Raw genomic sequence first — 25,713 nt, 5'->3', positions numbered from 1 at the left:
CTCCAGTTTGAGATGAGGAGCACCTATAGTGGGGTGGTAGCTATGTCGCTGAGAAAAGGAGGGTATATAGGAGAAATATTAGGAAGGTCTAACCAACTCAACAATTACTGCCTTTGGGGCCGTGGGAACTGGGATGAGGGAAAGTGACAAGTGTAAGATAACATCTAGGTTGCCAGGCTGAGAGCGGAGGACATTAGTGATTGTTAGATGATTTTAGGTATACATGGCAAAAGGAGCTGTATAGCAGGAAATAACCTGAGGAGGAGGAACAAGGTGTGCAGAGGAGGAAAACAGGAAGGTAGTAGTGAAAGGTTGTTTACCCCAAGATTAATGATTTTGTTATTGAGTAGCTTGTACGGTGATGGGGTAAAGACAAAGATAGCTGGGTATGAGATGATGTAATGAGATGGTATATAAGAAGGAATGTAACTGTGAGAAGCTGCAGATGCCATTAGAGAAGATGTAGGGTGCTTAATAAACGCTTGCAGTTACTAAGTAACATCTAGTGTGTCGGGTGTTCTGTGGGGAGGAGAGCAGCTGGAGGGAGCTGTTTCGGAGGCGTCCCAAGTACCTGGAGGATAATAAGGAACCCAGTTATAATTCCCCTTGGTGAGTAGGGGAACTCAACAATTGAGACCCTCTTTGTGAGAAGGGGAACTCAACAGGTGATAATCCTCTCCAATTAGGGAAATCATGAGATCAATTTTTGGTATGATGAATATAAGGTGTCTATGAAGCTTCTACTTTGAAAATGATGCACATTTGGAAATGAGAGATTGGAGGTCAAGGTAGAGGTTAGGTGTTGTATAAGAAAATCTAGAGTCATCTCCATGGAATGATACTTTAAGGAGAGGGACCCTCATTCTTGAAAGTTTTTAAAATGAGAGAGAATACTGGGTTTTTCCCCGTCCCCGAGTTGGATTTGTAGTTTCGTGTACTCCAGAAAGAAGACAGGGGAGACAACTGGAAGGATTCGAAGAGGGATTATCTCGGAGTTGAACACACCTCAGGACTGTGATTCAGGGAATCAGGACCAATCAAGCTCTGAGTTACTCATAGCATACTGATAGAGCTTATATTGACTAAAAAAAAAAAAAAAAAAAAAAACAGATTGCCTGAGCAGAGATTGTACTGCAGGAATCCAAAAAGAGAAAAAGCATAGCACAGGTACAAAGGGGCAGATGAAGAGACCCTATAACAAAAAGAGGAAAGGCAAAAAGTAAGAAGGTGTGAAATGAAATGTTAGGGTCTTGGAAAGATAGGATATTAATTTGGGGTTCCAATTCTTGTTGTATAGCTTTTTTGTTCAGGTGAGTTAATGGGGAAGTAGTATTGAGTTCAAGATATGATAAACTGATGCAAAACATTGGAAGCACGATCCCTTTATTAGTCAAGCTCTAATTTGCCCTAAGATCTGGGTTTCCTTCAGCAAAGATAAAACACTCAATGAGGGACACAGTTCTGTTTATAAATTTGGGGAGTACACTTTTAAAAAAGGTTTTAATACTATGTATTTTATTTTCACAATATGTATTATGGTTTAATTTCTAGAAAGTTAGCAAACTACATCAGACCTCTCAGAATATTTTTAGTAAAATTTATTTGTCCAACTTTTCACATTTGTATATGGGCATGTGTGGTATATATAGGTATGTAGGAATGCATATACATACATATATATATATATGAGTATATGAATATATATATATATATATTTGCAGAGATATATTATCTAATGATGTTACAATTTCATTGATGTATTTCCTCCAAGGCTGTTGATTATAATCCATCTATTCCTACTCATCCTGGGAGAAATCTCGCCTGTATCATCTCACAAGTTCACTCCTACAGAAGATTTATCCATTTTACTAAAAGTCTTCCTCAAAGATATCCATGGGGTATTACATGGATTATCACTTCTAACATATGATCTTTTAAAACTTCAATTTTTAAGACAACTCTGAGATAACACTACATATCTGTCAGATTGGCTAGAGTGACAGGGAAAAATAATGTGGAATGTTGGAGGGGATGTGGGAAAACAGGGACACTGATACATTGTTGCTGGAATTGTGAACACATCCAGACATTCTGGAAAGCAAAACTATGCTTAAAAAGTTATCAAACTGTGCATACCCTTTGATCCAGCAGTGTTTCTACTGGGCTTATACCCCAAAGAGATACTAAAGAAGGGAAAAGGACCTGTATGTGCCAAAATGTTTGTGGCAGCCCTATTTGTAGTGGCTAGAAGCTGGAAAATGAATGGATGCCCATCAATTGGAGAATGGTTGAGTAAATTGTGGTATATGAACGTTATAGAATATTATTGTTCTGTAAAGAATGACCAGCAGGATGAATACAGAGAGGACTGCGAGACTTACATGAACTGATGCTAAGTGAAATGAGCACAACCAGGAGATCATTATATACCTCAACAATGATACTGTTTGAGGATGTATTCTGATGGAAGTGGATCTGTTCGATAAAGAGAGCTAATTCAGTTTCACTTGATCAAGGATGGACAGAAGCAGCTACACCCAAAGAAAGAACACTGGGAAATGAATATAAACTGCTTGCATTTTTGTTTTTCTTCCCCGGGTTATTTATACCTTCTGAATCCAATTCTCCCTGTGCAACAAGAAAACCGTTTGGTTCTGCTCACATATATTGTATCTAGGATATACTGTAACCTATTCAACATGGAAAGGACTGCTTGCCATCTGGGGGGGGGGGGGGAGGGAGGGAGAGGAAAAATTGGAGCAGAAGTGAGTGCAAGGGATAATGCTGTAAAAAATTACCCAGGTATGGGTTCTATCAATAAAAAGTTATTTTAAAAAACTTCAATTTTAACCAGTCCTGCCAAATTTAAGTTACAAACTCAATAGTCCTTTTTCAAATAGTTTCCTTAATATAATGTCATGAGAAATATATACACATATGTTTCTCATGACATTACCTTTCTTCACAAAACCCCAGAGTCAACTTTCCTTCTTCTCTTTTTTGTCCATTTTTGCTGGTTTTTTCAAAAGACATTTTATTTAAAGTTTTTAGCTCCTATGCCCAAAGGGTTATCAAACTGTGCATACCCTTTGAACCAGCAGTGTTTCTACTGTGCTTATATCCCAAAGGTATTAAAAAAGGGAAAGGGATCCACATGTGCAAAAATGTTTGTGGCAGCCCTTTTTGTAGTGGCAATGGATGCCCATCAGTTGGAGAATAGCTAAGTAAGTTACGGTATATGAATGTTATGGAATATTATTGTTTTACAAGAAATGATCAGTAGGATGATTTCAGAGAGGCCTGGAGAGACTTACATGAACTGATGCTAAATTAAGTGAGCAGAACCAGGAGATCACTGTACACAGCAACAACAAGAATATACAATGATCAATTCTGATGGACCTGGCTCTTTTCTCCAATGAGATGATGCAAGCCTGTTCTCATGATCTTGTGATGATGAGAGCCATCTACATCCAGAAAAAGAACTGTGGGAACTGAGGGTGGATCACCATATAGCATTTCACTCTTTTTGTGGTTTGCTTGATTTATTTTCTTTCTCATTTTTGATCTGATTTTTCTTGTGCAGCAAGATAATTGTATAAATATGTATGCCTATTTTGGATTTAACACATATATTTTATCATGTTTAATATATATTGGATTACATGCCATCTAAGGGAGGGAGTGGGGGAAAGGGGAAAAACTGAAACCAAGATTTTTCAGTGATCAATATTGAAAAAAGTTATCCTTGCATATGTTTTGAAAATTAAAAAACTTCAATAAAGAATAAAAAATGATTTTTAAAAAAAGTTTTGAGGTCCGAATTCTATCCCTTCCTCGATTCCTAACTTCCCTCTTCCTTGAGACAGTAAGCAATTATGTTAGTGCTTCATTAAGTTACAAACTCAATAGTCTTTTTCAAATAGTTTCCTTAATATAATGTCATGAGAAATATATATACATATATTTCTCATGACATTACCTTTCTTCACAAAACCCCAGAGTCAACTTTCCTTCTCTTTTTTGTCCATTTTTGCTGGTTTTTTAAAAAGACATTTTATTTAAAGTTTTTAGCTCCTATGCCCAAAGGGTTATCAAACTGTGCATACCCTTTGATCCAGCAGTGTTTCTACTGTGCACTACTCTCTCTTTGAGATGTGCCATGTAGCCTATATGCCATGTCAGCTGGTAAGGTGGGCCCAGGAGATAAAAAGGGGCTTGGCTTCTGAGGCTGGAGGTTGTGTCTTGCAGGAATTAAAAAAACTAATAGGTTTTTTGAGATGGCCAAAGGCATATCCTCTTGCTAGACCTCCTCCTGAAATGGAACACTAACTCCAGAAGCCTCCCTTCTAGGGCTCCACCTACGGAGTTTTGAGTGGGCTGGACACAGGCAATCCGGGAAGAGAGATAGCATAAATAGACAGCCTTGAGCAGATCTTGCTCTCTTGTGCTCTTACTTCCTACTACCCGCACTGAGAGGATGACTGAATAAAGACAGAATGTTTGTACCTACTGGTCTGTCTGTCTTTGTGTGATCTAAGTTAGAGCCAGAAGGCAGGTGAACTGGTCTAGTCATGGCCACCAAAGGGTGGGTATATAGATCAGGCAGTGTGCTGGGACACAATTAGTTGTAGGTTATATTTGAACATACTTTTTAAAGCAGAAAACAAGTTATGATTGGCTGTGAGCTTGATAAAATGGCGAAATGAATAAGATTGGTTGTAAGATGGGGGAGAGAATGTGATTAGTTAGAAATTGGGAATGAGGAACTAGGAGCAACTCTTCCTTCCCTCTTGAGATTAAGAAACTTGCCTTTTTGAATTCACCTAAAAGGGTAGAAATAGTAGACCAGATTTACCTGGATATCAAATTTTTAAGAACAGGTTGGTGGTATAAAGATACTTGGTGATGTAAAGACAGGCTCCCTGAAGTTCATCTGCCTCCCCCAAGCATTACAGATTTCATTGAAGCAAGAAGAGAGCAGTCATTATCAGGAGCACTGGATTTCTAAACTTAACTAACTCATCACAGACCCAGTTGAAGTTTTGACTAATTTCAGATATAAAGAACTATGACTTAAGTTGGCTGATTGGTTGGCTGTTGCTGTAGAAGAGGACCAAAATGGCAGCACTAGCTTAGAGTCGAGTTACAGTATGTCAGTTTAAGGCTAATCAGACCATTGCGAGCTCAGAATGCTTTGCCTCAGGTCATTCACAAATAGTCCGTGTGAACATTTATGGTGTAGATTCCCTATTTTTGCGCATCTCATGTTACCCTGGGATAATTCCCTGGTTTGCTCATAGAGCACAGCACCTTCTCTGATGAGGCTGGGAGGTCCTGTGCCAGTGTGTCCCGAGTCATACAATCGATTCTAAAGTTCTTAAGAAATACCTTGAGTGTCCTTGTACCGCTTTTTCTGACCACGTTGTGAGCGCTTGCAATTAACTGTAAATCGGATCAATAAAAAAAGATATTGAATTAATTTAAACTTCTCAGTTGCATTTAGGGGCATGGAGTAAGGTGTAGGAAAAAAGCTCCTGGCTAGGTCGGAGGGGTTAGTAGTGACAGTGGAGCAGAGACAGTGGTCCCGGAGAGAGGCCCTAGGTGGATTTCAATGGTTCCCTAGAAGAAGGCTAGGGTAATCCAGAACAAGGAAGGCAAAAAAATACGTTTCTAATTTTCCCTGGTGGTCTAGTGGTTAGGATTCGGTTCTCTCACCACCACGCCCTGGTTCGCTTCCCAGTCAGGGAATATTATTTTATTTGCCACATCAATAGATGAATATAAACACCAAGGAGAGAGAGCTGAAGTTCATCAACAGAGAAAACAAACACCAAAGAGAGAGAGCTCGAGTTCAGAGGAACACAAACACCAAGGAGAGAGAGCTCGAGTTCAGAGCTCGAGTTCAGATGAACACAAACACCAAGGAGAGAGAGCTCGAGTTCCTCAACAGACGAACACAAACACCAAGGAGAGAGAGCTCGAGTCCCTCAACAGACGAACACAACACCAAGGAGAAAGAGCTCGAGTACATCAACAGACGAACACAAACACCAAGGACAGAGAGCTCGAGTTCAGATGAACACAAACACCAAGGAGAAAGAGCTCGAGTTCAGATGAACACAAACACCAAGGAGAGAGAGCTCGAGTTCAGAGCTCGAGTTCAGATGAACACAAACACCAAGGAGAGAGGGCTCGATTTCATCAACAGACGAACACAAACACCAAGGAGAAAGAGCTCGAGTTCAGATGAATACAGACATCAAGGAGAGAGAGCTCGAGTTCAGATGAACACAAACACCAAGGAGAGAGTGCTCGAGTACAGATGAAAACAAACACCAAGGAGAGAGAGTTCGAGTTGAGATGAACACAAACACCAAGAAGAAAGAGCTCGAGTTCAACAGACAAACACCAACACTAAGGAGAGAGTGCTCGAGTTCAGATGAACACAAACACCAAGGAGAGAGAGTTCGAGTTGAGATGAAGACAAACATCAAGGAGAGAGAGCTCGAGTTCCTCAACAGATGAACACAAACACCAAGGAGAAAGAGCTCGAGTTGAGATGAATACAAACACCAAGGAGCGAGAATTCGAGTTGAGATGAACACAAACACCAAGGAGAAAGAGCTCAAGTTCAGATAAATACAAACACCAAGGAGAAAGAGCTCGAGTTCAACAGACGAACACCAACACCAAGGAGAGAGAGCTCAAGTTCATCAATAGATGAACACAAACACCAAGCTCGAGCTTGGGGTGGACAGCCGCAGCTACAAATCGTCCCGCCTTCGAGTTTCTCTATACTTCATTTTTCCTTGGCGGCTCTCCAAGTCCTCATTGCCTAAGGAAAACCAGAGAAGTTACAATTCTAAGCATCATTTCAGTCAGTCTATGCAGTTCGGCTGACAACCTGGTGCGGGATACACAAGGGTCAGGACAAAGTCAGAGTCTCATCCCCGGCGTGGGAGACGAGGCAGAACAGAGTGGGCAAGAAAAAGCGTCGTCAGAAGCCTATGTGTCCAGGAAGGAGTGCTTTCATCACTATTCATGACCCCTAGATTCAAGGACTTCTTCGGGATCCTAGAAACGGTTAGTGGAAGAAGTTAGTTTAAGTTTAGTGGAAGGACGATGTTTCCTGGAGATACAAGTGTCTTGTGTAGGGGAGACAGGGACCTTTGGCTGGTAGTTGTCCTAAAAGCTTACCCCTTTGCATGGGCCGGGAATCGAACCCGGGCCTCCCGCGTGGCAGGCGAGAATTCTACCACTGAACCACCCATGCAAGACGCCTTAGCTTAACTGACATCTCTGCTCTTCAAGAACACAGAACTTTCTAGTTGACTATGCTCCAAATTCAAAACTTAGTGCAACTAAAATTCACCTGAACCTACAACTTTTTACCTTCCTTCTTGACTTCCTTCACTTCTTCCCTCCTAAACTTCCCTCTTCTTCCTTTTCGTTTTCTTCTGCTATATTCCAGCCATACTACTCCTTTTTTTTCTTCCGCTTCATTCTCCTCATAGTCTCCGTCCTCTTTCCCTTCTTCCTCTTCTTTGCCTTCTACTTTCTCCTTTTCCCTCTCCTAATCGTCGCCCTCTTCCTCCTATTTCTCTTCCTGCCGCTACACTACTTACTCCAGGAAAAGTCGTACGACTGACTTGAACATAAGTATCTGAAACTATATTGTTGAGCAGTTTCCAAAAGGCCACTCGCTTGTCCATATGTCAGTTTCTCTTCTTATCTACCTCCAGTAAAAGTGTTATTTGGTCCTCAGATGGGCCAGCATTCCTCCACACAATTTCATCTTCAGCATGTACTCCCCGTCATGGCCAGCGAGTTCGGGAGAAGGGATCTGTGTACTGTGTAGTTGATAGCAAGTTGCTCCCACTAACTCCAGTAGCTCCAAGATAGTCCTGGACCAGTGGGAGGTAAAAGGGAGATCTGTCAGAAGTGGGATTCGAACCCACGCCTCCAGGGGAGACTGCGACCTTAACGCAGCGCCTTAGACCGCTCGGCCATCCTGACTTGAAATCAATTGTCTCCCCTCCCCCCTTCTGGAGATACGAGTGTCAACACCATCACTGGCTCGTATTTTTCAGTTCAGTTCTTTTGGCTCCTAGGCCCGCTTTAGTTTTTCCCTCTGCTACTACTACTAAGAAAGTCAGTATGTCCAGAATCATCCTTCCGCACACACTGTGCCCCTGCTCGTCCGCTCCTCTAGGCCAACACACACACACACACACACACATACACACACACACACAAACACACACTTCCCCCGTCCTCACTACCATTCACACCTGATCCGACCCTTTCCGCGCCTCCTGTTCCTCCGATCTTTCCGAACTGCTTCCTCGACCCATTCGTTGCATTCAATCATACATTCAAAAACGTTATCATGAGAAGGGGTCTGTAAACTGCTGGAGACTTTCAGAGGAGTCAAACCCACACATACACACACAGAGAGACATACGCACTAACCCACAAGCTTAGTAAAAAGAAGAATACTTCGGAAGTTAGTCTCTGAAATTTCAGGAAAGAATGGAAATCCTAGAGAATAAAGAAAGAAAGGTAGGGTGGCAGCTGAAGGTGCATCGGACAGAGAGTGGGAGAGAGAGAGGGAGGAAGAGGAGTCATGCAAGAAGTGGAGGAAGAGAAGGAGGCTTTTGTGTTGTGTCAAGCTTCCTGGTCGTGGGTCCCAAGAACCCCCAAAACAGAGATTGTCAAGGCAATGGGAATTGTGTGTGATTAGGGACAGTACTGCCGCGGAGTGTCGTTGGTGTGGCCGTTTCCTCGTTAGTATAGTGGTCAGTATCCCCGCCTGTCACGCGGGAGGCCGGGGTTCGATTCCCCGACGGGGAGTGCGTACGCCGTTTTTGCACACCCCACTCCCAATAACGTCAGTCTCCTTGCTTGTTGCATCACCTGCGAGTCACAGAAGTCTCTCTGAGGGCAAGAGATAGACCTACCTTTAGGACTCCAAATGGTTCAGCATTACCACTTCCTCCGAGTCCAAGCCCAAAACTGGTCTGACTCCGGGCACGCTCCAAGTCCTCCCCACACACTAGGAAACCTTCGCCGTGCACCAGGAACTCTGTTGCGCACAGCGTAGTAACTGCGCATGCTTTTCCTCTTGCCCAATCCCCCGCCCGGAGCTGTGACTCCGGCAGTGGGAGAGAGAATAGGATCCAGAGTGTGAGGTGTGCAATAAAAGGTGTGCAAAAAAACTTCTCTTAAGGGGAATCCAACCCTGGTCTCCTGTATGACGGGCCAGAGATATTCACCACAAGAACAAGGAAAGCGCCAGATAGTGGCATTCTGCTGGTTGCATCCCAGGTTCTGCAAACACAAGCTTTGCTCTGCAGATCTTTCTCTGTTTTGGGGTTCTTGGGTCTCAGTATCTCAGTTTTGCAAACCTAGAAGGCATCTTTTCCTTTCCCTATCTGTGTTGCCTGCCTCAAACCCCTCTCACTCTCTCACTCCACCACACAAGCCACCTCCTTTGCGTTCCTTCTCTAAGCCTTACATTGGCTTTCCAGTATTAAAGAACTGTATTTTGTCAGAGGCCCTGTCTGCATTTATTGAGATAAAAATATGATTTCTTTGGGTTTTATTATTGATATAATCAACTATGCTGATAGTTTTCTAGTACTGAACTAGCCTTGCATTCCTGGCATAAATCCCATCTGGTCGTAGAGTATGGTTCTGGTGATATAGTGCGTTATCTCACAGAAAGCTAGTGGGCTTGAGCTGGCCTCCTACAGAACGTTTACGGGACTCTCTTTCCTCAATCTCACAGCCTGATGCAGCTGCAGCCTTGAACCGCTTCCCGGCTTGCGATGATTGTCCCGGGCTGCAGCGGCACGTGTGGAGTCTAGCGGCTGGGACAACTGGACTGCAAAAGTTCAACGGAGCAGCACCAGGTGGGCGTCTCTGGCAGGAGCAATGTCTGAGTTGAAGGCTTCGAGCAAGAAGGGCGGTCGCCAAGGAGACAAGAGAAGCTTCGGCCTGGCCTGTGCTGGTGTGTGGAGCTAGCTAGCCCACTAGCCGGTACCGGGGAGGGCAGGACTCTTGTGGTTGCCTCAGCTAACTTATCAGCAGGAGAAAAGCAAGAGCTTGGCAGAGGCAGATGCGGAGGGACTCGGAGTTGGTTGATAAAGTGGTGAACATACTAACTTGCTTCCAAGCAGTTGAATTCCCGCCAGACGCAGCCTTTTACGATACTTTCTTGCCACACCGCCGACCACTACACCACAATATAAAGGCTCTTTTCCTTAGGCCGCCCTCTGGCCTGTCCCTATCTTCATTTTACACTTCTTTAGGGTCCCTCTGGTGCTTTCTATCTTTAGGGTCCCAGAGGTGCTTTCTATTTCAGCGTTGTCTGGCTGGATCTTGGACTTCCCGGCCAGACTCAACTTCTTTATTTGAAAAACAATGGAGTGTCTGATCAGTGCTTGGTATATTATTCAGGGTCTGCATCTTTGGTAAGCAAATAGGAAAGAGCTCCTGCATACAAATTTTAAGAGCTTTTATTCTGGGGGAGACAGACAATGGCCTATAATTGATCCTTACACACTCCAAAACTTCTGGATCTCATTACTCCCTATCGAGATCCAACCGAAGCCAAATTTGCCCATTCTCTGACATTTCTATCCATCAACTCCAATAAGATTTTGGTAGGGCCTCCAGTGCAGAGAGATCAACCGAAAAGCCATTACCACAGTCTAGGTTTGTGATAATGAGAACCTGTACTGGCTATGTCGCTGAGAAAAGCAGGATATATAGGAGAAATAGAAGATAGGAAAGTAGAAACGACTTGACTCAACAATTACTGCCTTTTGGGCAATAGGAACTGGGATGAGGGAAAGTGACAAGTCTCATATGACATCAAGTTGCCAGCCTGAGAGCCTAGGACATTGATGATATCCTCTCCAATTAGGGAAATGACAAGAACAATTTTTGGTACGGTGAGTTTGAAACTTCTACTTTGAAAATGTCTAATAGGCAAATGGAACTGAGAGATTGGAGATCAGGTGAGAGATTAAGTATTGTATACAAATCTAGAGTTATCTCCACAAGGATGACACTTTAAGGAAAGAGAGACTCATTCTAAAAAGTTTTTAAAATGAGAGGGAATAGTGGGCTTTGTCCCTGCCCCTGATTTAGATTAGTAGTTGTATACACTCCAGAATGAAGACAGGTGAGACAACTGGAAGGATTTTGAGAGGAATTAGCTCAAACTTGAGCACACCTCAGGACTGTGATTCCCTGTTTCAGGGAATCAGGCCCAATCATACTGATAGAGCTGATACTGACTAGAACAGAAAGGGGGAGGGGGGGGGCAGGGAAGACTGTCTGAGCAGTCAAACTGATTGTATCTGTAGAGATCCAAAGAGAGAAAAAGCAGGTTAAAAAAAAAAAAAGACAGCTGAAGAGATTCTATAAAGAAAAGGAAGAAGGGCGGCAGGTAACAAGATGTTGAATGAGATGTTAGGGTCTGGGAAAGACATTAATTTGGGGTTCGAATTCCTGTCCCATAGCTGCTTTGTTCAGGTGAGATAATGGGGTGGTAGTATTGAGGTCAAGATATAACTGATGCAAAACATTGGAAGCTCAGTCCCTTTATTAGTCAAGCTCGAATTTGCCCTAGAATCTAGGTTTCCTTCAGCAAAGATAAGACCCTCAATGAGGGGGACCGTTCTGTTTTATAAGTTTGAGGGAGTACAGAAAAAGAAATAGCACTTGAAACAAGTTTAATATTATCTATTTTATTTTCACGATATGTATTATGGTTTAATTTCTGGAATGTTAGCAAACTACATAAGAACTCTCTATTTTTAGTGAAATTTATTTTTCCAACTTTTCATATTTGCATGTAGGTATGTGTGATATGTATAGGGATGTAGGTATACATATACCCGCACACACTACATACATATAGTCAGTATGTACAGAGACATTTAACAAATATATACTAAAGTACTCCAATGATCTTGCAATTTCATTGATGTGAGTATTCCCTCCAAGGTTGTTAATTATAATCCATCCTTTACTACTCATCTTGAAGGAAATGTTGTCTGTGTCGTCCCATAAGTTCAGTCCTATAGAGGATTTATCCATTTTACTAAAGGTCTTTCTCAAATTCTCTTGACATTGTAAAGACATCCATGGGATGTTACATAAATTATCACTCTTACCAATGACTACCTCTTAAATGCCCTTGTTTTTAAAACTTTTAATTTTAACCAGTCCTGCCTTATTTAATTTACAAATTCAACAGTCTTTTTAGAATATATTCCCTAATATATTTTTCTCAAACATTATCTACCTTTCTTCACAAAACTTCAAAGACAATTTCCCTCTTCTCTTTTTTTGTCCATTTTTGTTAGTATTTTTAAAAAACATTTTATTTAAAGTTTTCAGTTCCAAATTCTATCCCTTCCTCTAACTTCCCTCTTCCCTGGAACAGTAAGCAATTATCTAATTGTAGATTGTATTTGAATAGTATTTGTTAAGCAGAGAACAAATTATGATTGGCTATAAGCTTGATAAAGTGAAGAAATGAATAAGATTGGTTTCAGACTAGGGAGATGTGATTGGTTATAATTTGAGATGGGGAACTAGGAAAAGCCCCCTCCCCCCCGCCCTTCCCTCTTGCGATTAAGAAACTTGCCTTTTTGAGTTCTCCTACAAGGGTAGAAATAGTGGAGCAGATTGATCTCGATAGCAAACCAAACAATTTTTTAAGGACAGGTTGATGATATAAAGATTCTTGGTGATGTAAAGACAGGCTCCCTGAAGTCCATCTGCCTCCCCCAAGGACAGCAGATTTCCTTGAAGCAAAAAGAGAGCAGTCATTATCAGGAGCACTGGATTTCTAAACTTAACTCATCACAGTTGAATTTATGATTAATTTCAGGTATAAAGAACTATGACAGGTTGGTTGGTTGATTAGTTGGCTGTTGCTGTAGAAGAGGACCAACATGACAGCACTAGGTTAGAGTCGAGTTACAGTGTGTCCGTTTGAGGCTAACCATTGTGAGCTCGGAGTGCTTTGCCTCAGGTCGTTCACAAATAGTCCATGTTAACATTTATGGTAGGTTCTCTAATTTTGCACATCTCATGTTTCCCTGGGCTAATTGAGCTCTGGTTTGCTGATAGAGCACAGCACCTTCTCTGATGAGGGCATGCCATACTGGGAGGTACTGTGCCAATGTCTCCCGAGTCATACAATCAATTCTAAAGTTCTCAAGAAATACTTTGAGAGTGTCCTTGTACCACTTTTTCTGAGCACGTTGTGAGCGCTTACAATTAACTATAAATCAAAAACCAAAAAATATTGAATCCATTTAAACTTCTTAGTAGCATTTAGGGGTATGGGCCGGGGTGTAGGAAAGGGGCTTCTGGATAGGTCGGAAGGATTAGTAGTGATAGTGGAACTGCTACAAGTGATCCCGGGGAGAGACCATAGGTGGATTTAGTGGCTCCCTAGAAGAGACTAAAGAGAATTTGGAGACGATGCAGAAGGCTAGTGTAGTTCAGAATGAACAAGGCAGAAATTCCTGCCCAACTTTCCCTGGTGGTCTAGTGGTTAGGATTCGGCGCTCTCACCGCCGCGGCCCGGGTTCGATTCCCGGTCAGGGAATGTTATTTTGTCCAGCATATCAGCAGATGAACACAAACATCAAGGAGAAAGAGTTCCAGTTCTTTCCCAGATGACTGTGAAGCAGGAGGAAACTGTTTTCTTTACTAAGTTTGTGGTCCCTTCAAGATCACTCTGAGATTGTGTACCCTTTGATCAGGATTTCCCAGGTTCCAAGGAGGCGAGACAGAGCCCAAACCTTTCAGAATAAGACAATTAATTCCCACAGAAATTCTAAATTCTCATTCAATTGAGGAATTCTGATCTGAGCTGTTCCAGCCCCCATCTGGTCTGATCTGCTTGGGCGGTCCCAGCCTCCACCAAGATACCCAAAGTAACTTCCCTCAACCAAGGTCTTTACAGGTGGCCTAAGCAATTTGCCAGGACCATTCTGCCCACTGAGAAAGCATTTTCAGTGCCAAAACTCCGTTTTCCAATAGATCTGCCACGATAGAAGTCAGTCTCTTGGTAAACTGATTTTTATCCAACAATAAACTCTCATTTTGCAACTAATAATTCGGGAATGAGTGAATTCTTTCACTCTAAACCTGAGACCGATTCAAAGGGGATTCTTAACAACTCTTATTGCCACTAACCTCTTGACCACTAGGAACTGAGACCACTCAAACCGCATCAACTTCACCTTGTTAGAGTGGACATCACCAGCTACAATCGTCTCACATCCCTGCTCAGTTCCCCTATTATTTCATTTTTCCCTAGCGTCTCGCCAAGTCCCAGTTGCGTAAGGAAAACCGGAGAAGTTACAGTTTTAAGGATCTTCAGTCAGTCTAAACAGTCTGGATGGCAACCTGGTGCGGGATACACTCGGGCCAGTACGGGGGCAGAGCCCGGGACAATTTGTGCAGCGTGGGAGACGAAACTAAACAGAGTGGGCAAGCACAACTTTTGTGCCAAGAAGGACGCTTTTATCTATTCAGGACCTCTAGGGTGAAGGGCTTCTTCGGCCTCCTAGAAGATATTTAATTGGTGGAAGAATGCTGTTTCCTGAAGATATAAGTGTCTTGAGTGGGGGAGACGAGGACCTCCTGCTGATATTTATATTAAAAGTCTCTTTTGCATGGGCCGGGAATCGAACCCGGGCCTCCCGCGTGGCAGGCGAGAATTCTACCACTGAACCACCCATGCAAGACACACTATCTTAAATGATATCTCAGCTCTTCAAGGACACAGAACCTTCTAGTTGACCATGCTTCACATGCAAAATTTAGTGCAACTAAAATTCACCCGAACCTACAACTTTTACCTTTCTTCTTGGCTTCCTTGGCTTCTTCCTTCCTAAACTTCCATCTTCTTCCTTTTCGTTTTCTTCTGCCATACTCCATCCATACTACTTTTTTTTTTCTTCCGCTTCATTCTCCTCATAGCCTCCGTCCTTTTTCCCTTCTTCCTCTTCTTTGCCTTCTACTTTCTCTTTTTCCCTCTCCTAATCGTCGTCCTCTTCTATTTCTCCTCCTGCCGCTACACTACCTACTCCAGGAAAAGTCCTATGACTGAGCTGAGCATAAGTATCTGAAACTATATTGGTGAGCAGTTTCAAAAAAGACCGTTGTCCATGAGCCAGTTTCTCTCCTTATCTACCTGCAATAAAAGTGTGATTTGGTTCTTCACCAGGGCCAGCGTTCCTCCACATACCCTTCATCTACACGCACCTACGTGGAGGTTCGGCCTGTGAAGGGGAGCGAAGTGGAGAGAATGGATGGGGCGTTCAGTGTAGTTGAATTGTCTAGCAAGTCGCTCCCATTTCTTCCAGTACCTCTGAGATAGCCGCAGAACCGTGCGAGGCAAAAGGTAACCTTGTCAGAAGTGGGATTCGAACCCACGCCTCCAGGGGAGACTGCGACCTTAACGCAGCGCCTTAGACCGCTCGGCCATCCTGACTAGGACTTGTTCAGGTTTCCTCCCCCATTCTGAAAATAACAGTCTCAACACTATCACTGGCTTATATTTTCTAGTTCATTTCATTCGGCTCCTATGGCCAGCTTTAGCTTTAGCTTTAGCAGAGGGAAAACCCTGACAGCAGCACTAGGAAAGTCCGCATGTCTTTTCAACAAGATGTTGATTGAGGCCAATGGTCTTGTGATGATAAGAGCCATCTCCAACCAGAGAGGACTGTGGGAACTGAGGGTGAACCACAACATAGCTTTACCATTCTTTTTGTTGTAGTTTGTTTGAATTTTATTTTCTTTCTCATTTTTTTTGCTTTTAAATCTGCTTTTTCTTGTGCAACAAGATAATTGTATAAATATATAAGCGTATATTGAATTTAACATTTTTTTTTTTTTACCATATTTAACATGTATTGGATTACATGCCATCTACGGGAAAGGGCAGGAGGAAATTGGAACAGAAGGTTTTTCAAGAGTCAATGTTTAAAAATTATCCTTACATATGTTTTGAAAATTAAAAAACTGCAATAATTTTTTTAAGTCCACATGTTCAGAATCGTCCTTCCCCACACTCTGAGCCCCTTCTAAACGGCTCCTCCAGGCTAAACACACACACCTTCCCGCAGTCCTCAAAAAACCCGTACCACTACAAACCATTCTCACTTGGCTCAATACCTCCTGCTTTCCCTGATCTTTCTGAACTGTGGCGCCGATCCTTCTCCCTTCTGTCTCTTTGAGGAACACTCAGTTCATGCCCAAGGCCATTCTTTATAAGACCGCCTTTTTTTCCTGATCAATTTGCCTTTTAATCATTATGTTTCAAACCATTTGAACAAAAGATGGGAAAAATTTCGGGAATCCAGATAAAGTGGCACAGGTGTTCAAGGGTGCTTTCTTCAATAAAAGAATGAGTGTTAAATTGTGAAAATTGTTCTTCAGGTTTATTTTAGAACCACCTTCTTTCTAACCATCAAAACAGAAAACGGGCTGTTAACACCTAGGCAAAGCCAGTGAAGCCCTTGGCAAGCAAATTGGAGGACAAAAATGGAGACCTCTCACTAAGCGTCCAGTCTCCTAGGAAAAACTCAAATTCTGGTACGCATTTCCAAAGCAGGAGGGCCTCTGTGAAGACACCGGCCTAACAGTGACCAGGACAAACCGAGCAATGGGTGTGGAAGCATCTTGTCGACTGGGAGGCAAAACTTAAACCAAGAGAGGCCTAGAAACTTTGAGAGAATTTCCATCCTGGGATCGAGTGCTAAGGATGAGTATTCCAAAAATAGAGTGGCGAGTAAGGTTGGCAGGAGACAGGTATAAGATCAACATTGCTTCAGAGAGAGGAGACTGGCTTAAAAGCACAGCCAATGCAGTCCTTGAGAAATCAGTTTCTCTTCCTTCTAACCCTGCCAGTCTCCTGCCTATTGCCCACAATCTCCAGGCGCAGCTCCCTCACCGTTGTAGCACTCTTCCTCAGGCATATCTCCCCAATGGGAGCCTCCGATATCCTCTCCTCCTCTCTAGTCACCCATTTCACTTCTCCTGGGGCTCCCTCTTGATCAGTAGTAATTGCCATTCTTCTCAAAGGTATCTTGAGAGGACGAAGATTCTATCCTACACTTCTTGAGCATCCATGGTTAAATTTTTTGATGGATATTGATAGTTCTATTTCAATACCATTGGTTTCGTTGGAAATTCGTTGTATTACATTCGTTGCATTCAGTCATGCATTCAAAAACGTTATCATGAGGAGTCCATAAGCTGCTGGAGACTTTCAGAGGAGTCAGACACACACATACACACACAGAGACACACACACATTAACCCACAAACTAAAAGGAAGAATACTTCGGAAGTTAGTCTCTGAAATTTCGGGAAAGAAGGGAAATCGTAGAGAACAAAGAAAGATAGGGAGGCAGCTGAAGGTGCATCGGATAGAGTGGGAGAGAGAGAGGGAGGAAGAGGAGTCATGCAAGAAGTGGAGGAAGAAGAGAAGGAGGCCTTTGTGTTGTGTCAAGCTTCCTGGTCGTGGGTCCCAAGAACCCCCAAGACAGAGATTGTCAAAGCAATGGGAATTGTGTGTGGTTAGGGACAGTACTGCTTCGGAGAGCACTTGGTGCAGCCAGTTCCTCGTTAGTATAGTGGTCAGTATCCCCGCCTGTCACGCGGGAGGCCGGGGTTCGATTCCCCGACGGGGAGTGCGTACGCCGTTTTTGCATACCCCACTCCCAATAACGTCAGTCTCCTTGCTTGTTGCATCACCTGCGAGTCACAGAAGTCTCTCTGAGGGCAAGAGATAGACCTACCTTTAGGACTCCAAATGGTTCAGCATTACCACTTCCTCCGAGTCCATGCCCCAAACTGGTCTGACTCCGGGCACGCTCCTCGTCCTTCCCACACCCTAGGAAACCCTCGCCGTGCACCAGGAACTCTTCAGTTTCGCACGGCATGCTTTTCCTCTTGCCCAATCCCTCGCCTCTAGACTTAAAAGGAAGCCAGAGTACAGAACCACTTCTTGGTGCCTGATCTCAGCAGGGCAAGTATCTGGGCTATTCAGAGCGCGCCTGTTGTAGCCGCAGAGGTGCAGTGTCCCAGGAACTGCTCCCAGGCAATAACACCCGATTCCTGGGATCCAAGGAGCTCTTCTCAGTGCCCAGTCTAGGAATACACGCAATCTTGCCTGCAGGAGGCATGCACCCAACATCCCCAGAACACAGCCACTCACATGCAAACGTGTGCGGACATGGACGCACCAAAAAGTGGGGTCAGGAGAACTGCTCGGCAGGAGTAAGGGGAGGGGCCCGAAGGATTGGGACCAGGACACTCGGGTGCAAGAGCTGTGGCAACCCAGCCCATAGAGGTCATGGAGCTGATCCCGTAATAGTCGAAGGTTTTCGTTCGGTTCCATTTCTCCCGGACCCCATAGAAAGCTAGTGGGCTTAAGCTGTCCTGCCTGCAGAACCTTTTACAGGATTCTCCTCAATCTCACAGCCTGATGCAGCTGCAGCCTTGAACCGCTTCCTGGCTTGCGATGATTGTCCCGGGCTGCAGCGGCACGCGTGGAGTCTAGCTGCTGGGACAACTGGACTGCAAGAAACATAACTCAACGGAGCAGCACCAGGTGGGCGTCTCTGGCAGAAGTGGCAGGAGCCCTGTCTGGGCTGAAGGTTTCTAGCAAGAAGGGTGGTGGCCAAGGAGACAAGAGAAGCTTCGGCCTGGCCTGTGCTGGTGTGGAGCTAGCGAGCCCACTAGCCTGTACCGGGGAGGGCAGGACTCTTGTGGTTGCCTCAGCTAACTTATCAGCAGGAGAAAGGCGAGAGCTTGGCAGAGGCAGATGCAGAGGGACTCGGAGTTGGTTGATAAAGTGGTGAACATACTAACTCGCTTCCAAGCAGTTGAATTCCCGCCAGACACAGCCTTTTACCACACTTTCTTGCCACACCACCGACCACAACACCACAATATAAAAGCTCTTTTCCTTAGGCCGCCCTCTGGCCTGTCCCTATCTTCATTTCACACTTCTTTAGGGTCCCTCTGGTCATGTTCCCCAACTGAGGCCCTCCTGGAGATTTGGCGTTGTCTGGCTGGATCTTGGACTTCCCGGCCAGACTCAACCTCACTTCATCCCACTTTATTTGAAAAATAATGGAATGTCTCATCAGTACGTAGTATGTTGTTCAGGGTCTCTATCTTTGGTAAGCAAATAGGAAAGACCTATTGTAGAGGGCAGCAGATAGTGGGAGAACTCTGGGTAAGCTATAAGATCCTTCAGCCCGGAGAGAACCTGCTGACAATGTCTGGTTTGGCTCCCCATCTACCCTAAAGGCCCTCCGACCTTCCTGAGAAATCAGGGATGGTGTGACCACCTGTGTTCTGCTTGAAACCAGGCATACTTACGGTAAGACAAATTTACATATCAATAGCAGGGTGCTTATAGCTAGCACTGCCCCGAAGTGTGCTGTTGTGATGTAATGTTACCATAGATAGAACTTACTCAGTGTGATGTGATGATGTGGTGACAGAATGATTCTATAGTTGGCACATGCTCAGTGTGCTGTAGAGATGTAATGGTACTAAGATATTTAAGGGCTGAGAGGACTTCAAATAAATGGACTCTTATCTTTGACCATCCTCATGAGTCTCCTGCCTTCTTCACTCCTCCATTAAGACCAAGGACTCAGGCTGGAACCGAGATCCTCAAGAGAACTATTCTGGAAGGTTTATTTTGGGACCCCAGTGTGGGTGCTCTAGAAAGCATAGTACATTTTGGCATCTCAATTGGGGGACTCTAGAAAGCGCACTGAAACCTCTTGCATATAAATTTTAGGAGCTTTTGTTCTGGAAGAGACAGACAATGGCCAGAATTGATCCTTATACATTCCAAAACTTCTGGATCTCATTACTTGACCCGTCCAGCAGGTCATCAAAGTGTGGGTCCTGAGGTGGACATTTGTCTGTGAGGTTAGGCCTGAAAAGGGATGGGGTTAGAAATGAGGAGGGAGACCAGTTGGGGTGAAACAAAGTCTCAGTTTAATGAGTGAAGAGGGTCTAGTTAAATACATTTCTGAATGGGGGGTTGCAATGTAAAGAATGTCACACCAGATGTGTGGCAGACATCCTGGAGCCTAATCGTTATCTTGCACCTGGGCTGATAGAGCCAGTTTCCTGGGACACACATCATCTTGTCTCAGGAGTTTAGGGTGTATAGTTTGTTTACGATAAGGTTGTAGCTTCAGAATTTATGTGCAGGTGATTACATTCTTCTTTAGCTCTTTGATTCCAAGGACATGTAGCTCTTTGATTCCAAGGACATGGTCTCTGGCAATTACTTACTATGGAGAAGCCAATTGAAGCCAGATCTGGTCATTCTCTGACATTCCTATCCATCAACTCCAATAAGATTTTGGCAGGGGCTCCAATGCAGAGAGATCAAGTGACAAACTGTTACAATAGTCTAGATTTGAGATGATGAGGACCTGCTTTAGGATGGTAGGATGGTGTCAATGAAAAAAGGGAGACTATAGAAAAAACGTTGAGAAAGTACAAACGACTGGATTCGAGAGTTATTGTCTATTTAGAGGTGGAATTGGGGTAAGGGAAAGTGAAAAATCTAAGATGACATTTAGGATGCCAGCCTAGGGCTGTTACCATGTCCCATCAGAGAAATGGGAGGATTTGAGGGGAAAGATCACAAGATCAGTTTTGGCTATGGTGAGTTTCAGATGTGTATGGGACTTCTACTTAAAAGATATCTAACAGGTAGATGGAAATGAGACTGCAGGTCAGGAGAAAGGTTGGGGTACTATGTAAGAAAATCTGAAAATGATCAATGGCATAGTTAAGTCAGAGACTCAGCTGAGAGCTTCCAATTCCCTTCCAAACAACTTTATAATAATGCTTCAAAACGAATTGTGGGGAGCAGCTAAGTGATGCAGTGGATAGAACACTGCACCTGGATTCAGGAGAACTGAACTGAAATCCAGCTTCAAACATGATACTTACTAGTTGTGTGACTTTGGACAAGTCATTTAACTTCCTCTCCTCTCCCCGACCCCCCCCTCAAAAAAACCCCCACCAACATCTAAATGAATAAAACCAACAAAAGTTTGAATTGTAATGTTCAGGCTAGCTTTCTGGAGGACTTTGGGATCAGCCTGAGTCCTTGGTCTTAGTGGAGGAGTAAAGGTGGCAGGACAGCCACCACAAGGCTTGTCAGGAATAGAGTCTAGAGTCTTTATTGTCTCCTTCATGTTTCCTTTACAGTCTGTGACTGTCACAGTCTAACCCAGTATTAATCTTAGTGCAGAAGGCTGGACAGCCACCAGGAGAATGGTCAAAAATAGAATGTCTCTTTTCCGTTCCTTCTCAGGCCTAATACACCTTAGCATAATTACATCATTACAGTTTACTGAATATGTGTGAACTAGAGAACCATTACATCATCATGCTAAATACTAAGTATATATGTGAACTAGAGAACCATCATCTCTTCAATTCCACTGAGTTAACACCTTGTTTCAAATATCTTCTCCAGAGTTCTGGCCCACTACATTGGATGAAACAATTTTCTAGTGCAAGACAACTTAGAAAGCTGACTGAAAAGATTTGTCTGACTTTAGTGATAATGGATCTCAGGCCTAGCTACTCCCTTGTCAGACTTCTAGATTTCTCAGTCCACAAATGGTAAGGAACGGGACACTAGTTGGAAGGTGATTACAAGGGACTCTTTGCTGTCACTGGGTGCAAGATGTATTGAATTTTCCCATAGGTGGATTCAGGTCACAGTCCCAGGGCAAGGAGGAGCACCTGCACACTAGCACTTGCAACTGAAAGAAAGAGGGAACTCTGGTCACAGTACTAGGAAAGAAAAGAGTGTGTTCCAGCCCCCACAAAACTCACAAACCTGAGCAAAGTCCAAGAGAAAACAGTGACTACATCTCTTCTGAAATCATACTTGGAAAAACCAAAAACTTATAGCTGCCCAGTATTGGGGTTGTCAGCTAGTGCAGACCTGCTGACACTAGCTGGTATCTGAGCACTTACCCACAATTATTGTTGTCTCTGTGACCTTCGGAGTGTCTCCGGATATGACAGAGTAGTCTGACACCACTAATGCAGTTAGAGAAGCTTTATTGTTTGGTTACATCATCTTGTCTCTCCTAACTTTCTCTCCCTTTTCTGTCCTATACTTATACCCCTCTCATCTCCCTTGCCAATGTGCCCCAACAACAAATATGTGTTTAGCTTGTGTATCCAGGAGCCCAGCTCCTGAGACTGTGGGGGCAATCTCGATTTGATGCATGCTTGATGCCTGTCCTGGCGTGTCTACAGGGTGTGCCCCGGATCTTTAGCCAGTGAGGCAGAACTCACAGCTGAGGCCTCAACATCCATTCCCAAGAGTGAGCTGACTGAGATCCAACCAGCCAAAGACCACAAGGGTCAAGTTTGCACAAGACTTATCTTTGCACAGATTTCTTGCCTATGCAAACAGGGCATTTTGTGCAAGGTACATGATGAAGGGTCGCAAGATTAATGCAGACTCTTGTTATTCTGTTCCCTAGCATTTTTGTTGCTAGATTCCCTAGCAGCCCAGAAGCTAGCTCTGAAGATAGAAGCAAGAAAGGCCTGAAGCCTTGGTATGTCCTCTGCACCCAGAGAATATTGTCCAACTTTAACATAAAGTTAAAAGTGAAAAAATAGATTGGGAAAATGAACAGATGATTTTTTTTTAAAAGAACTTGAGCATAGAAAATTACTATGGTAACAGTGAAGGTCAAGACATAAAATTAGAACAATATAGACAAGTCAAAAGAGCTACATGCAAAGCAAAGAGGAAAAAGAATTCTTAAATAACTCTATTTTAGAAAAAGGAAATTAAACCATCAATGAAATAAGAAAAATCCTCATGTCCTGATGGATTTATGATTTTAAAAATTAGTTCTAATACTACATTAGCTTTTTGGGAAAATAGGCAACAGAGTCCTACCAAATTCCTTTAATTACACAAATAAGATGTCAATATGTAAACAAGCAAGAACAAAAATAGAAAGAAAACTTTAGATCAATTTCCACCAGTGAATACTGATGCAAAATTCTAAAGTAAAAATACTAATAAAGAGAATAAAATTATATTACAAAGATCATACAACATAACCAGATAGGATTATATATATATATATGATTATCTCAATCATATGATTATCTCAATATATGCAAAAAAGGCTTTTTACCAAATACAAAACTCATTCCTATTGAAAGAAAAAAAAAAACAACCCTAGAAAGCATTGGAGTAGATTTTCCTTAAAATAAGTAGTATCTCTCTAAAAGCATTAACAAGTATTATTTGTAACTGTGATAAGCTAGAAGTTTTCTCAGTAAGATCAGAGGTAAAACAAAGAACATTATGATCACAACTATTCAGTATTGTACTAGAAATGCTAGTTATAGCAATGAGAGAAGAAAAATATATCACAGGAATTAGAATAGGAATGAGAATAGAAAATTATCCTTTTCAGACAATAAGAGAGCGTAATTACTCTTTGGCATTTCTTTATTTAAAGTCCAACAGCAAGAACTAGAAAGAGAAATCTATTAAAATAACTATAGACAATATAAGATACTTGAAAATCTTGAAAAACCCAGGAACTATATAAACACAATTACAGAACACTTTTCATGCAAAGTCAGGTCTGAGCAATTGGGAAAATGTTCATTATTCATGGGTAGACTGCATAAATATAATTAAAATGACCATTCTATGTCAATTATTTCACTTATTTAGTGCCATACAAATAAACTACCAAAAATTATTTTATAGAACCAGAAAAAATGACAACACAATTTGGAAGAGCAAAAGATTAAGAATATCCAAAGAATCAGAGAAAAAATGGGAAGAAAGGCAGCCTAAGCAGTACCAAATTGTCAAAACAATCTGGTCCTGGCTAAGAAACAGAGTGGTGAATCAATGGAATAGATTAGACATAGAGTACATAGTAGTATAATGCCAAAGTAATCTAGTGCTCCACAAACACAAAGATCCAAGCTTTGGCATCAAGAACTCACTTGTGCTTGTTTAGTCATTTTTCAGTCCTGTTTGGCTCTTTACGACCTCTATTGGCAAAATACTAGACTCTTGGCAAAAATACTAGAGTGGTTTGTCTTATTAGTAGTCTTCAGTTATTTTTATAGATGAAGAAACTGAAGCAAATAGGATTGTGACTTGCCCAGGGCCATACAGCTAGTAAGTGTCTGAGGCCAAATTTGAACTCATTTTCCTTACTCCATACTCCTGCCATTTTATTCATTGTACCACCTAGTTGCTCCCTAGAAAGTAAATATAGACCAAAATATCTCGAACTACGTACTATAATAAAGCCAAAATGGCACATAATTTAGGCATAAAAGGTGATATTACAATTATAGTAGAGGATCATGGAATATTTTACATGTCAAATCTATGGATAAGAGAAAAATTTATGATCACATAAGAAAAAGAGAATTACAGGATGTAAAATGGAGAGTTTTGATTATATTCAATTTAAAAGGTTCTGCTCAAACAAAACCAATGCATACAAGATTTTTTAAAATGGGAGGGGGGATTTTATAGCAAGTTGTTCTGATAAAGATCTCGTTTTTTAAAAATATGGAAAACTGAAACAAATTTATAAAAATTAGAAACCTTCCACAATTGATAAATGGTCAAAGGATATGAAGAGGCAATTTGCAGAGAAAGAAATCAAAGCTATCTATAGCCATATTTTTAAAAAATGCATTAAATCACTATTAATTAGAGAAATCGATATCAAAACAACTCTGGGGTACCATCTCACACATATCAGATTGATTAAGTTGACAGAAAAGGAAAATGACATGTTAGGGGGGAGGGATTGTGGAAAAACTGAGATACAATTCCTGTTGGTTGAGTAAAGTGATCCAGCTCTTCTGGAGAGCAATTTGGAGCTTTGCCCAAAGGGCTACAAAAACTGGGTATACCCTTTGACCCAATAATACTACTTCCTAGGTCTGTATCCTAAAGAGATTTTTTTTTTAAGGGAAAAGGATTTCTATGTACAAAAACATAAACTTTAAAAAAAAAAAATAGTGGCTAAGTGTCCAGATCTCTTAGCAGGAGGGCTTCAATATCATTAGGCGCCCTGATCTTAAATGAGGAATGAAGAGGTGGGGACTCAGGAGGATGATGAAGCAGGGGTCCCTTTATTCACGGGAAAGCTGTGCCTTATAAATGCACTGTTTGCATCTCTGTTTATGGGAGGGAAATGCACAGACAGTCACATAGCTATAGGGAAGTGTGCAGATGCTTTTTGGCCATATCCACATACTCTGTTTCAAGTACAACACAGGTTTCCACATCCTCTGACTTCTCAGAAGAGCCCAAGGCCTGTAGGGGTGTGGGGAGCCAAACCAAACACTTCAGCAAAGTTCCTTACTGAGTCAAAAGGGTTTTATACCTTGCCCTGGGTTTCCCACTCCCTGTGGTCCTCAACAGTTAAGGATTAGAATCTAGAGTATAATCATCATTTGAGGGATGGCTACGTTATATGATAGTGACAGAATATGGATGTGTAATAAGAAATAACAAAAAACAATGATAACAAGCAGGATGCTTTCAGAAAAACCTGGAAAGACTTAACATGAATTGATACAAAGATAATT

The 25,713-nt window shown here is 42.5% G+C and overlaps 1 long non-coding RNA gene and 7 other non-coding genes across 8 annotated transcripts; 4 read left to right on the top strand and 4 right to left on the bottom strand.

The window, feature by feature from the left end:
• Window positions 1-5,853: 5,853 nt before the first annotated feature.
• LOC127563006 (uncharacterized) lies at window positions 5,854-10,169 on the top strand. Its single transcript, XR_007953860.1, has 2 exons — window positions 5,854-7,086; window positions 9,794-10,169. It is a non-coding gene; the product is annotated as an uncharacterized LOC127563006 (long non-coding RNA).
• Window positions 7,206-7,276, bottom strand: TRNAG-GCC (transfer RNA glycine (anticodon GCC)). The gene has a single exon. It is a non-coding gene; the product is annotated as a tRNA-Gly (tRNA).
• On the bottom strand, window positions 7,937-8,019 carry TRNAL-AAG (transfer RNA leucine (anticodon AAG)). The gene has a single exon. It is a non-coding gene; the product is annotated as a tRNA-Leu (tRNA).
• On the top strand, window positions 8,785-8,856 carry TRNAD-GUC (transfer RNA aspartic acid (anticodon GUC)). Its single transcript has one exon. It is a non-coding gene; the product is annotated as a tRNA-Asp (tRNA).
• A 3,398-nt stretch (window positions 10,170-13,567) lies between the features above and the next one.
• TRNAE-CUC (transfer RNA glutamic acid (anticodon CUC)) lies at window positions 13,568-13,639 on the top strand. The gene has a single exon. It is a non-coding gene; the product is annotated as a tRNA-Glu (tRNA).
• Window positions 13,640-14,711: 1,072 nt separating this feature from the next.
• TRNAG-GCC (transfer RNA glycine (anticodon GCC)) lies at window positions 14,712-14,782 on the bottom strand. The gene has a single exon. It is a non-coding gene; the product is annotated as a tRNA-Gly (tRNA).
• A 670-nt stretch (window positions 14,783-15,452) lies between these two features.
• TRNAL-AAG (transfer RNA leucine (anticodon AAG)) lies at window positions 15,453-15,535 on the bottom strand. Its single transcript has one exon. It is a non-coding gene; the product is annotated as a tRNA-Leu (tRNA).
• Window positions 15,536-17,667: 2,132 nt separating this feature from the next.
• TRNAD-GUC (transfer RNA aspartic acid (anticodon GUC)) lies at window positions 17,668-17,739 on the top strand. Its single transcript has one exon. It is a non-coding gene; the product is annotated as a tRNA-Asp (tRNA).
• Window positions 17,740-25,713: the final 7,974 nt, after the last annotated feature.

Source organism: Antechinus flavipes, chromosome 4 (genome assembly GCF_016432865.1).
Source record: "Antechinus flavipes isolate AdamAnt ecotype Samford, QLD, Australia chromosome 4, AdamAnt_v2, whole genome shotgun sequence".
Lineage (NCBI taxonomy): Eukaryota > Metazoa > Chordata > Mammalia > Dasyuromorphia > Dasyuridae > Antechinus > Antechinus flavipes.
The sequence above is the reverse complement of the archived record's forward strand: the minus strand, read 5'-3'. Positions and strand labels throughout refer to the sequence as shown.